General features: G+C 42.3%; 1 protein-coding gene across 6 annotated transcripts in view; it reads right to left on the reverse strand.

Moving 5' to 3' along the window:
- Positions 1–16,755, reverse strand: part of daam2 (dishevelled associated activator of morphogenesis 2) — a 98,642-nt gene that overhangs the window by 66,527 nt on the left and 15,360 nt on the right. The window contains exon 1 of one of the 6 annotated variants that reach the window (XM_063908745.1): positions 11,478–11,694. The exons of the other annotated variants lie outside the window; for them this stretch is intronic. The gene's annotated coding sequence lies outside the window, so the exon portion shown is untranslated. Of the gene's footprint in view, positions 1–11,477; positions 11,695–16,755 lie in introns of those variants that run through there. 6 annotated transcript variants of the gene reach the window in all.

Here is a 16,755-nt window from a genome sequence, read left to right on the forward strand (position 1 = left end):
AGTTTTTTTCCATAGATTTACACTTGAAAAGGCTCTGCTTCGGAATAAAAGTGACTGCTCTTCATCATTTTTATTACTATAAGGGAGAGTAGGCAGGCACTGATGCCAAATCTTTACAGTAGTGAGTTAGATATTGACACAGTGGACAGCTGGCTGAGCTTAATAGAAAAGAAGCCGCTCTACAGGGGTTTTAAAGCCATTCAGTGAAAAAAAGCAAAACACAACCTGAACCTCCTGTCAATGTGTGTGTGTGTGTGTGTGTGTGTGTGTGTGTGTGTGTGTGTGTGTGTGTGTGTGTGTGTGTGTGTGTGTGTGTGTGTGTGTGTGTGTGTGTGTGTGTGTGTGTGTGTGTGTTTCTATCTTCACTCTCCCACAGAGTCCCACATGCGTCCAGTGATCATTCAACACCAGTTATGCTGGCCGTCTTCCAAAGCATGCCCAGAGAAAGTAGGTCAAGGAATCCAAACACAGAAGTATGCTGTATATACAGTGTATACAGGGGGATATAAGGCACTGTGCCATTATCATTCTCTGTATGGTGGAGTCACCACACAAACACAATCAAAATTGACCATGTCCACTGCCATATGTGCCCTGAGAGCCCCTCTTATCTCCCAGCTTTTCACTCCATCCTGCTCTCCCTCCCCCTCTGATTCACTGTCATCTCCCATTATTCCCCTCTTTTCAGGGTGAACAGAATGACATTTCGCTCTGTCAACCCCCCTCGGACAGTAACATCTGTCATTTTTCCTTGCGACTTCTCCAACATCCTCCATCAGCTCTATTCTCCATTTGTCTTCCTTTCCCTGCTTATCTGTGCTCAGGTTTGCATGTAGCCGCTGATAACTGGGCACAGTGACTGTATACAAGGGCTTCCCCTTCTTACTCAATAAGTTATGGACTTAGGTTCAGTATTCAATATTTTAAAGGGGCCCTATTATGCGTTTTGATTTTCCCCCTTCCTATAGTGTGTTATATAGGTTTTTGTGCATGTAAATGGTCTGCAGAGGCTAAAATCCCAAAGTTCCCTCCAGAATTAAGCAACAGTTTCTCTCCTAGAGAAGTGCTGAGCACAGGCAGTAGAAGCAAAATAAAGACCTTTTTGAACATGAAATGATGTAAACATGTCACAGTAGAGGAACAAAACACAAATATGAACCTGAAAATGATCAGAGTAGGGCCCCTTGTTCCCATTAAACCTTTGACCACATCTCTGGTAAACGAAAGCATTAAAGTGCTGTTTTTGCATGATTTTTCAAGAGAAATTCAGATTTATAGATCTGTAGACTATACCTATCAATCAATTGGCAACATGATCTGATAAATATTTGGCTGTAATCACACAACAGGCAGCAATATGAGTGTTGCTGACGACGAGTTGGTGTTGTTGTTGGTGTGTAGTCCAAAAACAATACACTTCCTTCCTTTCTTTGATAATGAAAAGATAATGAAATAAGAATGTATGATTATTTCAAGCATGATCAAGTTATTAAAGTGCCTACAATTTGTGAAGCCAGCTCAACTTTGAATTGTAACGTGTATTGCCTGTGGCACGGCAAGTGTTGTAGCTTCCTGTATAGGCTTCCATTGAAAATGTAGCATGAGTCCAAGTAAGAATATCTTTAGTCATTAGCTGAGGACATCTCTTCTGTGTGCTGCGTCATGTGTGGAATCACACACACACAAAGCAACGCAAAACCCTTTGCTCACCTATCCCTGGCAACTAGCACGATAGCTAAAATGCTACACAGAAGTGCTAAGCTGTTAAATAAACTGTTAGTTAACTTGTGGGCCTCTTTGTTTTCCATTTCATGCTTTTTGTCGGTCTCTCTGGTTTCTTTTGTGTCAGTGAGCTGTCACACACACACACACACACACACACACACACACACACACACACACACACACACACACACACACACACACACACACACACACACACACACACACACACACACACACACACACACACACACACACACACACACACACACACACACACACACACACACACACACACACACACACACCTCACTATCGGGAAACAGATGCGTGTATGGTCAGTTTGTAAGTCACGGGTAAAGGAAGCTATCACTTTAAGAGTGAAACCCTGCCGATCTCTACAGGCTAGTGCTAATGGAAACAATCTGTGTGTTTCACGATGGGAGTTGCATGAGGAGGCGCGTGGAGATTTGTCACTGCTAACAGGACAACATCAATTTCAGTGCACACGCACGTGAAGGAAGCATGCAAACACGGATGTATTTTGACAAATCCCCTGCAAAAATACACACTCCATTGCATGTGACAGCCATACAGTCAAAATTCAGACACACCCACTAAAGATTCAGATGTAAGCTCATACACACATGCCGTATTTGCATACTCCCTGAAGCAGAGCGAGGACTCTGCTCTGTGTTTAAAGAGTCTGGAGAGCAGCGGAGCAGAGAGGGGAGAGACAGGGAGATGAAGGAGGTGAGGGAGGGAGGCAGGGATAAAGGGAGATACTGCTGCCACTTCTCATTCAGCCCACTACCTCATCGCCTCTCATCCCCAGCGCCGGGAAGTAGGTCAGTGGAGGAAGAGGAGGAGGAGGGGTCAGTGAGGAGAGACTGGTTGTTGCTGCTGCTGCTGCTGCTGGTGTTTGATTATGTGCAGGCCAGAGGTGTCTATGTGGAGATCAAACATCTGTGCCCCCATCATCTTATTCTCTTCCCAACATCTGTCCCACAACACAATGCTTTTAGGAGAAAGAAATAAATCAGATGCAAAATCAAGCTTTTTTCCCTCACCTGCCCCTCAATTCTACAATAATTGTGTGTTTAAACAAAGTGCTGAACATATTCTATATGCGGCTTGATCACGCACAAAGTCAATGCAAACACAATTTATAGATGTATGTGTGTAACAACCATGTTGCTACACTGTATTGCAGTGTTGATAGCTGCTTGAGTGTTAGCAAAGCCCTGGTGGATCAGAACTTCATTGAGAAAACAAGCATTTTCAAATTGTGTTTGCTTGTCGTCTTGCAGACAGACCTGACAGTAAAGAGATTTTCTTTTAAATCAGACAAAGCTGCATAATGATGATGTTATTTATGTAAGCTTGTGTTCCTTTTATTGCAATTAAATAGCATCAAATATGGTTTATTTAAACAACACAAATGTTGCTGGTGTCAAAAAATTGCTTCGTGTTTGATCTAAACATAGCACTAGGATGTTCCATTGTCGTCTTCTTCATGATACCTGGATGGATTCTAATCCAACTCTTTGCACCCAACTAAAAGCAGGCTGATGAAGAGGGAAAGCATAATGCAGGAGGAAGAAGCAGCTGTAAAACTCTGTGACACCAATAACTAGAGGAATAGGCAAAGGCACGGCATAAAAAAACAGCTAAATTATTTTAAAAAGCACTGAATAAAAGATCACAGTGTGTGTGTAAAAACGCAGAATACTGTGTTTTTACACACACATTGTTTCTGGGTCCCGCAAATGAGGACCATTCCTCTGGGGTGCTGGGCTGTGGAGGAGGGTAAAGACAGGCTTACATAAGCACAAGCACACAGATGGGGGAACAGTGCCACGTTGGCACAGGCAGGAACAAGATGCCAAATACAGCGCAGATTAACGGATTGGCATTGTTTTGGAAAACTGTTGGCGTTAAGCTGGCAAGAGGAGCACACGTGGGAATGAGCCAACACCAGAAAGTCAAAACGCACCAGGCAATTAGAATGGTATGGTTACAGCTATGGTTATGTGGAACAGCAAGGGCAGTCTTTTAGTTTTATATAGTCTGTTCGTAATGACAAATCATCAATATCACATATTAACAACTGGGGGGGGGGGGGGGGATTAAACAGCTTGGACACTTGTTGATCCATTTACAATGTGACACCTCCAACACAATTGAGGTTAGAGAATGTTTTGACTCAAGTTTTTACAATACAGTAGACAGTTGTCCAACTTGTTAAAACACAGCTGAAGAAATCTGCACATGAAAGGCATATTCCAACTGTAAAGGTAAAAACTCTTAAATGAAGGCAATTTCGGGTTGAATCCAATGAATAGCTGTTGCAGACACATTTCCAGCCAAAATAGGTGTAGATACAATCACTATTTATAACCAACTATCAACTGTTGCTTACCTATTATATGTGTTGGCTCATTTCTACGTCCTTATATTTGTCATGGTTGTGTACTAGTATTCTAAAATTGCAAGTGGAAGTGAACCACTCACACTCATCAATTTGACATGAGTTGCTATTCTTCCCAGACATTGGACACATGGGAGCCATGGCACCCTTTGGATGCTGTTGCCCCAGACATGCCCTCAGCAACATGCCCTGCACTCCCTTTCTACTGTCTGCATGTCTCACCAATGACTAATGGACCTACCCTTCAATTATTTTCTGCCCCTTCCAGCCAGTGGCTGCAAGCCAAATCACCTGGGACACTGAAAACTAATTCTCCCATGAAACCCATTGGCTATGTGGCCCACACACAGTCACTGCCTCAGGCCTTGGGGAAGGCATGTACACATGTTACCCTGTTATGGTCAGAGGTCACGCTGCAGCGCTAATGAGTTACATTAGTGAAACATACTGTATACGGAAGCATTCCCACGCACGCACACACAAACATTTTAGTGATCTCTCTCACACCAATTACACAGATTTTATGTACGCATCAATTCATCAATTACATGGGTTTTAGCACAATGGGTGGTCAGAAATGGTGATATTTGATTGAAATCAAAAAGCTAGTATGACTCATAGACAAGACCTATCAATGATCAAATGAATGTAAACTTCCCTGTTCACACATTGAGACTTGCATTCCGGAGGTGTGACATCACCCATCTATTCCAGAGGAGGTTTCCATAGTTAGTAGTTTCAGCCTCAACTGACAAATGACCAGAGCAGACATTGTTAGACCTGCCATTATTCCATGGTACATTTGCATGCAATGCATTCATGCACTCGTAGAAAGCACACAGAAGCCCGGCACTTTTCTTAGAGTCTGTACACCGAGTGGCTTTCTCATGTGGACATGGACAATGGGCCAGATGATTTGTTTGGACATTTCTGCTGGGGCCTGAAAAGGTAAGCTAAAGGAAGCAGGAATAGCCATTTGGGCCTGCAACTTTAAATTTCCTGGTGCTGGAGTCCATGTGTATCTGATCTTCAACAGGACAGTTATTTTTAGCTTCAGTATGACAGCATGCTCTCTCTAAAAACTGTTCAAGGGCCTCTTTGATTGGCAAGGCCAACAAACAAATGCTTTTAGATATTAGGATAGGGGGTTATTCCAATGTAATTTCTCACAGTAAGATAATATAAAGTGAATGTTTACTTATAAGCAACGTGTCAGTAATAAGGATACATTTAAGGCGACTACTGACAAGAGATGTCTGTGATTTAATGCCTACGTGTCTATCTACCTATCAGATGATCAGAAACCCACCCTTTCCTTCACCCACCGCTCCCCCTCCCTCATTCCAATGCTTACGTTCTCCCTGAATCACTTCCTTTCTGCCCTGCAATCAGATAGGAGTAGCTGTAAGGATGAGACAGCTGAAGACCTATTCAGCTGTTGGACTGGAAGCCGTGCTTTCAAACGGAGTCTGGGGCAAGACAGGCAGTGGAAAACCCATGGTGAACTGATACTTCTGCAACAACATGTGGACACCAAGCACTTTAAAAGTTTTTAAATCACCTCTAGTCACCGTGTATAACAAGCTTTGACAACGGCAACAGAATAATGTTAAGCGGGTGCAGTTGAGCCGGTTACATGGGGTTGTTGTACAGTGTAGAGACAGCACTGTGCGTAACATAAGGAAAGAATGAATAAGTCAACGTTCCTCCATTTAAATTGGCTACAACCACAATTATTATTAATTACTTTAATAGCTTGTAGTTAATAATGTTGCATAAATATAACCAGACCGCCTCCAAAGCAAAGGTAATTTCCTTTGGAGAGAGGAATTTTTCATTTATTTTGTTTACAAACAGATCTTGTCAGACAGCCAATGCAAGGACTGTGTAATGATACAGTGGGGCAAAAAAGTATTTAGTCAGCCACCAATTGTGCAAGTTCTCCCATTTAAAAAGATGAGAGAGGCCTGTAATTTTTATCATAGGTATACCTCAACTATGAGAGACAGAATGAGAAAAAAAAATCCAGGAAATCACATTGACTGATTTTTAAAGAATTAATTGGTAAATTCCTCGGTAAAATAAGTATTTGGTCACCTACAAACAAGCAAGATTTCTGGCTCTCACAGACCTGTAACTTCTTCTTTAAGAGGCTCCTCTGTCCTCCACTCGTTACCTGTAGTAATGGCACCTTTTTGAAGTCGTTATCAGTATAAAAGACACCTGTCCACAACCTCAAACAGTCATACTCCAAACTCCACTATGGCCAAGACCAAAGAGCTGTCAAAGGAGACCAGAGACAAAATTGTAGACCTGCACCAGGCTGGGAAAACTGAATCTGCAATAGGTAAGCAGCTTGGTGTGAAGAAATCAACTGTGGGAGCAATTATTAGAAAATGGAAGACATACAAGACCACTGCTAATCTCCCTCGATCTGGGGCTCCACGCAAGATCTCACCCCGTGGGGTCAAAATGATCACAAGAACGGTGAGCAAAAATCCCAGAACCACACGGGGGGACCTAGTGAATGACCTGCAGAGAGCTGGGACCAAAGTAACAGAGGCTACCATCAGTAACACACTACGCCGCCAGGGACTTAAATCCTGCAGTTCCAGACGTGTCCCCCTGCTTAAGCCAGTACATGTCCAGGCCCTTCTGAAGTTTGCTAGAGGGCATTTGGATGATCCAGAAGAGGATTGGGAGAATGTCATATGGTCAGATGAAACCAAAATAGAACTTTTGGGTAAAAACTCAACTTGTCGTGTTTGGAGGAGAAAGAATGCAGAGTTGCATCCAAAGAACACCATACCTACTGTGAAGCATGGGGGTGGAAACATCATGCTTTGGGGCTGTTTTTCTGCAAAGGGACCAGGACGACTGATCCGTGTAAAGGAAAGAATGAATGGGGCCATGTATCGTGAGATTTTGAGTGAAAACCTCCTTCCATCAGCAAGGGCACTGAAGATGAAGCGTGGCTGGGTCTTTCAGCATGACAATGATCCCAAACACACCGCCAGGGCAACGAAGGAGTGGCTTCGTAAGAAGCATTTCAAGGTCCTGGAGTGGCCTAGCCAGTCTCCAGATCTCAACCCCATAGAAAATCTTTGGAGGGAGTTGAAAGTCCGTGTTGCCCAGCGACAGCCCCAAAACATCACTGCTTTAGAGGAGATCTGCATGGAGGAATGGGCCAAAATACCAGCAACAGTGTGTGGAAACCTTGTGAAGACTTACAGAAAACGTTTGACCTCTGTCATTGCCAACAAAGGGTATATAACAAAGTATTGAGATGAACTTTTGTTATTGACCAAATACTTATTTTCCACAATAATTTGAAAATAAATTCATTAAAAATCCTACAATGTGATTTTCTGGATTTTTTTTTCTTATTCTGTCTTTCATAGTTGAGGTATACCTATGATAAAAATTACAGGCCTCTCTCATCTTTTTAAATGGGAGAACTTGCACAATTGGTGGCTGACTAAATACTTTTTTGCCCCACTGTATGTTACCGCCTAATGTTTGCACAGTGGTTACTGACGCACAGATCATCCCTTCAGGAAAAATGGCAATCGTTATTGAATGCTTTTCATATCTGTCTACTTTCAATTGACATTACATCACTGGGAACCCAACTGCTAAAAAGCAGTTATTCTATACAAGCTTTTAAAACTGTCTGTGATGTTTCTACCTTGTCATGTATCACCAGTCAATTTTGTTTAAACAGTGAGTTGCCAGATCTCCTACTCATGGCAATCTTTCAACTTCACATAAACCTTTTCACAGCCAACATTTGAGAATTCTCAGGGGTCTTATTGGCTGCTAGCCTCATTCGAAACAAACACATAAGCACTGTTGGCTTTAACGGGCCATGAGGAATAGTAGCCCACCTCACCCATAAAGAGGAAATGCCTCAACTAAACCAGTGGAAAAATAGGAGGGGGGAAGATGTTTCCAATTCTCCAAGGATATAAATATTTGCCATTTAATTTAGCTTGATTCATTAAAAAGAAGCCATTTCCTTATGTGAGGAACATTGATAATGGTGCAGACCAAATAAAGTTAGGGGTTATTACAACTGTGCTTTTACATTGAATTATTTTGCCATGATCAAAACAAATGTAGCAGCTCAAAGCAGCAGTGGAGGGGCCCAGAGTACCCAACCATGCATAGTTGCTGTTTGAAGCAAATTATTATAAACATGTTAAAACCCTTTCATAGAAGCCACGAACCACAGCCATGCGTTGCATGAACAGTTGAAAGAAGTTGAAATAAGTTGAAATAAGAACCTGTGGAGAAGCATACGACTTTAGTTAAGTAAATTACAAATCAAACCGCGGACACATGTTTGGAAGGCCTGGTAGGACAAAAAGTTATTTTTGTGACACATCTCTCAGGACATCATGTTGTGTAGTAGTAAGTACATTCAAAAAGTCATCCACATGTTGCATAAGGAAAGGCTACCCGCAGCAGTGCGGGACTCTAACAATGCAGATGTTAATATTGGATCATTAGGGAGGTTGGATCAAGTGGGCGAGACTAACATCCGAAGCACTGCTGACCCCCTTTCTTCTGGCCGAAGGGCACATCTCTGCAAGTTACATCCTTGCTCATCAAATAGACCGGCTCACCGAATAAGTATGCTATTAATACTGGCAATGGGAAGAAAGTCGGCCATGCCACATTCCAAACTCCCCAACATTCCCACATATTAACAACGCTCAGAATGAAATACAATACTAGGCATCTTTTTCCCTCGAACGCAAACTGCTACACTGCCGTGTCAAATAACTTTCTTATTTCATATAGGAAGAACGCCAAAGTCACGAGCTTCCAGTCTAATTAAAGACATGTTATTATATGTGTAGAAAAATGGTTGGAGTACAGACTGAGGGTGGTTACCTCTCTCAAGAGGGAAGGGATGCTGGACTTCCCAGAGACTCCATGTTGTACAACCATCCTAGCGTTTAGTCTTTTCGAGAGTAGGAGCCATTTTTTATCAATACAGTACTTATATCCATATTAATCAGAGAAAGTCAAGGTTTTCTAGGTGACGAAATGGGTCACTAGTGAATAAACTCAACACAAAACCGACTCAAAAATGTGTTTCTATGCTGACGATTACACCCACTGATTAGGTTAGCAGTTCTCGATAGTTTCTTTCAGGTTGCCACAGTTTGGTTTTCATGCTGTGCAGCCAGGTTTTAATGTGTCCATCAATAGCAGTGAGTGGATTGGGGCACTATATATTGTGCATTGTTAAGCTATTAACCTTGCCTGGGTGAGAGGTCAACAGCTGCAACATCGAGGACAGAGGGCTTCTGGGTAATGTCTGGAATGCTCTTCTGGGACAGTTATAGCAACACATATAGGGACAGCCCTCTGAAGTGACCAGCATTTTTTTTTTAAATACCCTGCAGCAGTACTGTACTGAATTGAGGCAGTGTAATGGGTAGATATGCTTACACATCATAAGCCCAAGAAAGTGTGTCACTAGCACACATACAATGGGGCCATTGGACACACACTCAGTGTGGGGGACTTCCAGTAAAGGAGAGAGAGCAACAGCAGTCTTACTGCTAAAGGCTATATGAGTTGTGTCCCTCAGACACAGTAACCGCTCTATTATAAATACAACATGACGATAATCCCATCCAAAAGATCAGATAGTTGAATTTAAGCAGCTTTACAGACCTAATCTTTTTTTCTCTCTCTGCCCCTTTCGGAATGAAGAGGCCGTTGAGCTGCCAGTCAGCAGCATGGCCGAAGTGATAAAAGGCCGGCAGTCGTTCACTAAATCTTCCTGGCACTGCCTCTAATCCTGAGAGAGCAGTTCATGCATCCGTAATGGTCGATAAAATATGAAAAGCCCTGAGAGCGCTGACGACAGAAGAGGGTGTGTGTGTACGCTACGTGTGAGTCCTCAACTTTCATTAAGGCCCTCCCAACACACTGAATCTTTTAGTGATGTCACTCAGCTTGCCCCCTGGCACACACTAGTGTAGGAGGATTTCCAGAAGACTGGAGATTAAGCCTTTAATGTGGTGGAAATGGATACTATCTTGTTCACAATGCAAAACGACATCAAAGAAAAGACATATGGCCTTACGACAGTATGAATTAGTTTTGCAACCTTCAAACTTAAGTCATTGAAAGGAATAAATGGTGTTGAAGTTTGGAAGAATAATGTTTTTTTTTAATATTTTGCTATTTTGTCCAACAACAGCATTTTATACTTGGATAGGCCATCATACCACATTGCCTATCCCAGGATCCAAACTTCTTCAAATCAAGAACCCTGGGAGATTAGGACAGTGTATTTATGTTGGTCTGAGCAGTTATGGAGTAGTGGCTTCCCTTGAGGGAAATGTCGAAGAATAGTCTATAAATGCTTGGGATGTTGGATGGCTTTTTTTAGAGGTAAGTGGAAGTCTGCTCCTCAAGTTCCATGTTGGGTTGAGTTGTTGCTGGGAGGAGATGTACAGCATATATGGAATGTCTGGCTGCCAGGCCACAACTTACACCGGGGCTGACTGTGTGATTAATGAACCTGAGTGATCAACCCACGTCTAGGACCCAAAATAGGCCTGTCCATTACATGACACTGTCACATCCTCCCTCAATTCTTAAAATGCCAAACATTTCCATGATCTAAGTGCCAGCCAAACTTTAATGTTCAAACCAAACATGGATGTCAATTGCTTTATACTAACTCTTCCAGCTATTGTAAATGCTGAACCGCCATCCATCCCGGAAAAATCATGCAACATCTTCCAATGAAGATTAAAACTCTTAATGATCTCAGTTAAAACTGAATCCAAGACTACCATCAATGCTCCACAAGGCTTGCTGATATAATGCAGAGAACACAGGGGGGTTAAGCAAGGCATGCTGTCAACACCACTGAAGAAAGAGCCACAACATGAAGACCATGCACATTTCACAAGCCAGTTTTTGCTGCTGTTTATGACCTATAAAAGCTACCATAGTGGAGTATAGTAAAATATGGCCCTCTCCTTCAATCACAACAAGACAGAAATGTGGAAACTTTATCACCTAAGTTGGATAAGAAGCCCTTGTTGCCCTCCGGCTTCTTTCTTTGCTTGACTTTGTACTGAACCTACTGAGTAATGTTTATTTTATTGCCTGCAGTAGTCTGCATTTTCTCAGCTGGATTCAGCAGTAGGATGGAGTGCATGGACAAACTGGGTTTACACTGAAACATCTGTCAAGTGTGCAATCTCCTACTGAATGAACAGCACTATGGTATACGTGTTGTCCCGCAAGGGTCTACAGTATCAGTATCAAGATCAAGTATCCTACTTACCAAAGTCAGACCGGCTGCCCTGAGAAATAGATTTTCCTGTGTCCTGTGTTGAAATTAAAAATAAAAGAGCCTTTCAACGAAGCAAGGTTACAATAAATGTTTAAAGCATTCCTTCAGCCTGTGGATTTAAATCCCTTTTTTTGCACTTTGGAGTTTGTGTTTTGTCTCTGAATTCCATGCCTTTGCAGAGTCTGGCGATGTTTCCGACCGAAGCTGCTGCGTTTTGTCTGCTTCCCCTCTCTGAGCTTCTGAGCTGAGCTGTGGATTTCAGCTGACTGTGCTTGGAGCCGAGCTGTTGACATTGTCCCCGCTCTCTCTCCCCCCCTCCCTCTCTTGCTTGCACTCCCTCTCTTGCTCTCTGTCTTTGGATCACTCGCCCCATTTCCCCTCCCCTTCTGGATCTCAGCTCCAGTGCAGGACAGCATCCATGTGGCTGTCAGCAAGAAGGTGATGAATTTTTCTGTGAATATAAATGCATTTATGTACAGCAAGCATGTGTGTAGTTGTCTGCTTTGCGAGGCCAAAGGAGAGCGTAAGCTAAAGGAAATGGCCCTTGCCGGACTGCGCTTCCCAACCCTCCCCGCAATCCTAACTCCACCCAATACAGACAAAAAAAAGGCTGTCGATGGAGGGGATATCACACACAACGCCCAAAGGAAACCCTTTTCCTGTGGCGTCCTGTCTTGGCCAACACTCATTAAAGAACACACGCCCATGCGAGAACACACAAGACATGCCAAATATGGGATTCTCCAATACACCGGTGACCAGACAGGAAAAAGGCTTTCCCTGAGAGTCAATCAGTGCTCATTTGAAATAAGTTAATACAGGATGCCTTATTGTGCAAAGCTCTGTTGAAGTGGTGAAGTTCACACCATTAGCTCAGCCAATTGTAATGTATGAAGGTAGTGGGGGGTCAGTTTGAGGGCCACACCACAGACGGTTGTGTGAAGTGGAGTTCAAGTATGTAATTGTGATAATATGACGGGTCGGCAAGTGCAAACATTGGTGTCAAAATCTCCAGACCCCCCAAAATTCCCATGCAACTGGGCAAGACACAAACATCACCCCTGACCCTAGATGGTCCACAGAAATTGAAAGGCATTTAAACAAACATTTAACCCATATGAAATAAATGAACTTGTAATGAATGCATTCACTATCGGTTATTCTCAATCAATGTGTCTGGAAAAATGTATTTCTGCAAACAAATCTTGACCACCTTTAGACACAAATCAATTCAAATCCTCTCACATATCTACATGCCAAACATGATTACATTCACTGTCCAACATATTGAAATTCACTCATATTTAAAATTATTTCATACAAGTGATCTAATCGTGATCCAGACTGCATGTCTGTTCACAGGTTTGCAGATGTTACTGCTGGTCTGGTGATGATTTAGGATCAATACAACTGTTTGATTTCAGAACATGTGCATATACTGTAGATAAAGAGCCGGAGACCAGTTTTAGGGAAAAGATTGTAGAAGGGAAATATTTTAAAAATCTTGGGTATTGAAAGACGGGTATTGCAGAGATATTACGTCTTTTTGTTTGATAGTTGACCTAGGGAAAGACTGAGTAGAGCATCTGAAACTTGAACTCTGTTAAGGCAATCAATACATGCTAACCAAATACATTTGCATTTAACAGTTGGTATCTGCTACAACTCTAAAAATATGAGTGCATATTTAAAAGAGGAAATTGTGCCTATAAAACACGACAGAAACGCCAAGATTTACCACCATCAATTATTGGCAAAACTGTGGCTTTTGCACTCTCGCACACATAAACTGGAGCCATTCATAAGCCAAAAGTGGGAAAAGGGGGAGTCCTCATGCCGTTTGTCATCTTTCTCAAGGGAGGGAAGATGGATGACATCAAAATGCTGGCGGAAATGCCTTGGTGCATTCCTAAGCAAACCCTGGGGATGCATCCATTCACCCAGCTCTTAGACATGTCCAGCTTTTCTCCATGATGTCCACTTTCCCTACTGCCACTTTCCGTCTTTTTGTGGATCATCAAAGTCAGGTTTCAAATCACTTCTGCTCTCCCTAGGGTAATATCTCCAACCCACAACCCAGAGGAATAGGCTAAGCTCATTCTCCAGGGTAGCTAAGTGCATTTCAGCTACTGCATTGTCATTCATCACAGCCTGGTGAATTACATCTACTAATTGACGCAAATGGGGTGGGCTTGGCATGCTTTGGATAAACATCATAACCCCCCTAAAAGACGAAGTTAGAATCCAACGTGCTCGGATGTCAATCTTTTCGACTTTTTATATTTTTTGAGGGTATGATTTTCTTGTCAAAAGCATTGCTGAAGAAATATAGAAATTAAGAGGTTACACACTCTGCAACTTAAAATTGTCACTGTCTGACTAGGAGCTGACCGCAGATTCCAAACACTCAGTTTCAGTGGACTTGCACTGCCCCCTGGGTAATTCCGTTAAATGCATGCTAGGTTGGTGGTTACCCAGAGTAAACCACACAGGAAGTGTGAATGTCATGATTGATAAACTAGCTAAGAGAGTATGTTTATCAAGATTGACACCTCAGGTAGGGTGCTTTCCTCTTCGCATTTCTGTGTTGGTAGAAAAGGACATGAAGCTCCAGACAACCTGCCAGTCACTTGTCTTTCAGCTGGGGGACGCTTGCTGAGCTGCTGTCTAAACCCTCCAGTACCCACTGAGGAAGCAGACAGAAGACTCCACTGAACATTCCAGGCAGCAATCTTTCACAACCAAAAAGAAATGCCTGCCACAGTGCAAGAACAATCTGGCTAACAAGAGCAACATTTGGTCAGGGGGAGCAGTAAAAAGAAAACTTGGCACTTGGCGTAGAGTTGAACAAAAGGTGAATGAAATGTTGGACGAAAAGAAACAGGTCACCCAAGGTGGTCTCTTCTAGGCTCATAAACCACCCATTATCCGTCAGACCTCTCATGTGCAGTCAAACGGGTGAAAAAACAGCTAAAAGAGAGAAGTGTATCAAACTGCAGATTTTGGCGTTTAAAGCAACCTCTCCACGGTTGTCACTGAAGAGCAGTTGCAAGAATCCTCCTCCAAACCAGCAGCTGCCAGAGCCAACACGGCAAACAGTCCTGTTATACGATGTGTTGTTAATGAATGTATTATTTAGGGTTTCTTCAGACCAAGCAGCTTTCATTTAAAGTTTGTTTTGTTTAAGCGAGGAATTCCTTGTGACAGCACTTTGCACAGAGCCATATCTTTCACGCCCGCACAGAGATAAATTGCCACTGAGAAAAATACCACTGCTGCACAAAGCCTGAACTCTTGAGAGCGTAAACATGAGAGCCCATTTTTATACATGGTCCAATTGTATGTTCCCTATAAATCATCATAGCGGGGAACATTATACTATCCATCTTTCAAAAGCCTACACCGAAAAGTACTGTAATGACTGTAAAGCCGTAAACCGAATTGAAGTCACTATATTCACATGGTGACATTCTTTCCTGTCTTATTATTTACACACTTCCTGTATAAGTTCTCACTGTTGGATGCATTTCTAGTTTAACCCTTTAGTTTCTTCCACAAATATGTGTTAATCCTCCAGTTTTTACCAGTCTTTATTGAGTGTAATCAAGCATTTCAAAAGGATTACTGTTGGTTTCTCATTTGTAATGAGGGCTAGTAGCTTTTGGGGAAATTTTAGTTTTTTGTCAAGTATTGGGCATCTGAATGGCTTTTTTGTCCCCGAGTCAGACTTGGCATAGGTCAGAGGTCACCAAACTGACTGCTCCCACAGTACCTCTGTTGTCTGCCTGGACATGTGCCAACTAAATGCTGTTATGTTTGGACAATGGTCCAGCTTTTCGCTGACTGACTCATGACAGCTTCATCATGTTAACAAATGATGTAATGCCTTGATGATTGGGCATTACAGACAACACTATTAAACTTTGAATTATGTCTGAATAATGTTCATCTCAGAGTGAAAAGGCCATTCTAATACATCACTTATTACAGTTCCTTTTTGAAACTGCAAGGAAACCAGGTGTGTGAACTATAAAAAAAAATATATATATAGAGGCCGACAGAGAATTGTGATGGGAAAAGAGACTGTTGTTAAAAACTAAAAAGGAAAAAAACCTTGCTCTTTTTCCCCAGATGCTTCCATTCAAAAGCAAGGTTTATGTATTCCATTTGCTATTATATTGGCAATATGGGGACTTCTCTCCACAAAGTACCACTTCAGCTGTTCGACTGACCTTGCAATTTATCACCATTTCTCAGCCTGCAATTCAAAAGGAAACACTCAAAAGTGCTGATCTTACAGTAGAGAGTGTTTCAGAATGAGTTTCTTATTTTCTGACCACGGACTGAACCCAAGACTAAGTCCTCCATCTGAGCCTTTCCAGGTGTAAGAATGTCCCTTTTTAAAATCCATTCATAACCAAGTAAATCAAGTCTTTGACCCCCCTCAAACACTGTATATGATCATGCATGGTGAAGCATTGCTCGCAATTAAATGTTTAGTCCAATTCTAAACAGTGCATTCACAGGGGGTATTCTGCACATATGGTACCATCAAACCACACACGCAGGTGATAGCTTTATCGCCTTTAGAAACATCTGGGAGTCATCTGTTCTGCAAAGAGGCCCCGTGTGAACAGGTGCTTGTCTGCCTCCATGACCTCGACCCGTGACCTCTAGTTAAGGGTGGGGATCTCTTTGAACCCCGAGGCACCATTGGTGCAGACGGTTCTGTCTGGACAGAGAAGGCAACGTTACATTAGACACAGGGCTCCAGTAATTTTCACATTTGCTTTCCACTACTGTAAAAACTGTAGGTCTTCAAACAAAGGAAAAATTAAGATAGGCTAATATCATAATGCGCATAAATGAGCAAATACAAAAAAGCAAAGCTGTAATTACCCATTTGCATTACACTGTTACAACAAGGGCAACTACTGACACGCCTTTGAAGCCACTGAGACAAAAAACGGTTCTTTTCTTTCTCAAAAGATTTTATCACAAACCAGAGGAAGTGGATAGCCTAAAAATAGCCCACCAATTTTATTCTCAAACTCTTTGGACTGGCTTGACCATAATGAGTCCTACCAACCCGGCTTGAACACAGTTTACTCTGAGCAACACTGCTGAAAATAAACAACAGTGAAAATGTTTTCTTAATCCCTTTCTTTCTCTTTCTTGGGAGATGTAATGCTTAAAGTGATGGCCTTCCTGGGTTCAGCAGGGCACTAAAAGTATTTTATGAGCTCCCAGAGATGAGAGATTAATAACA

The sequence above is a fragment of the Eleginops maclovinus genome, chromosome 19 (genome assembly GCF_036324505.1).
Source record: "Eleginops maclovinus isolate JMC-PN-2008 ecotype Puerto Natales chromosome 19, JC_Emac_rtc_rv5, whole genome shotgun sequence".
In the NCBI taxonomy this organism is placed as follows: domain Eukaryota; kingdom Metazoa; phylum Chordata; class Actinopteri; order Perciformes; family Eleginopidae; genus Eleginops; species Eleginops maclovinus.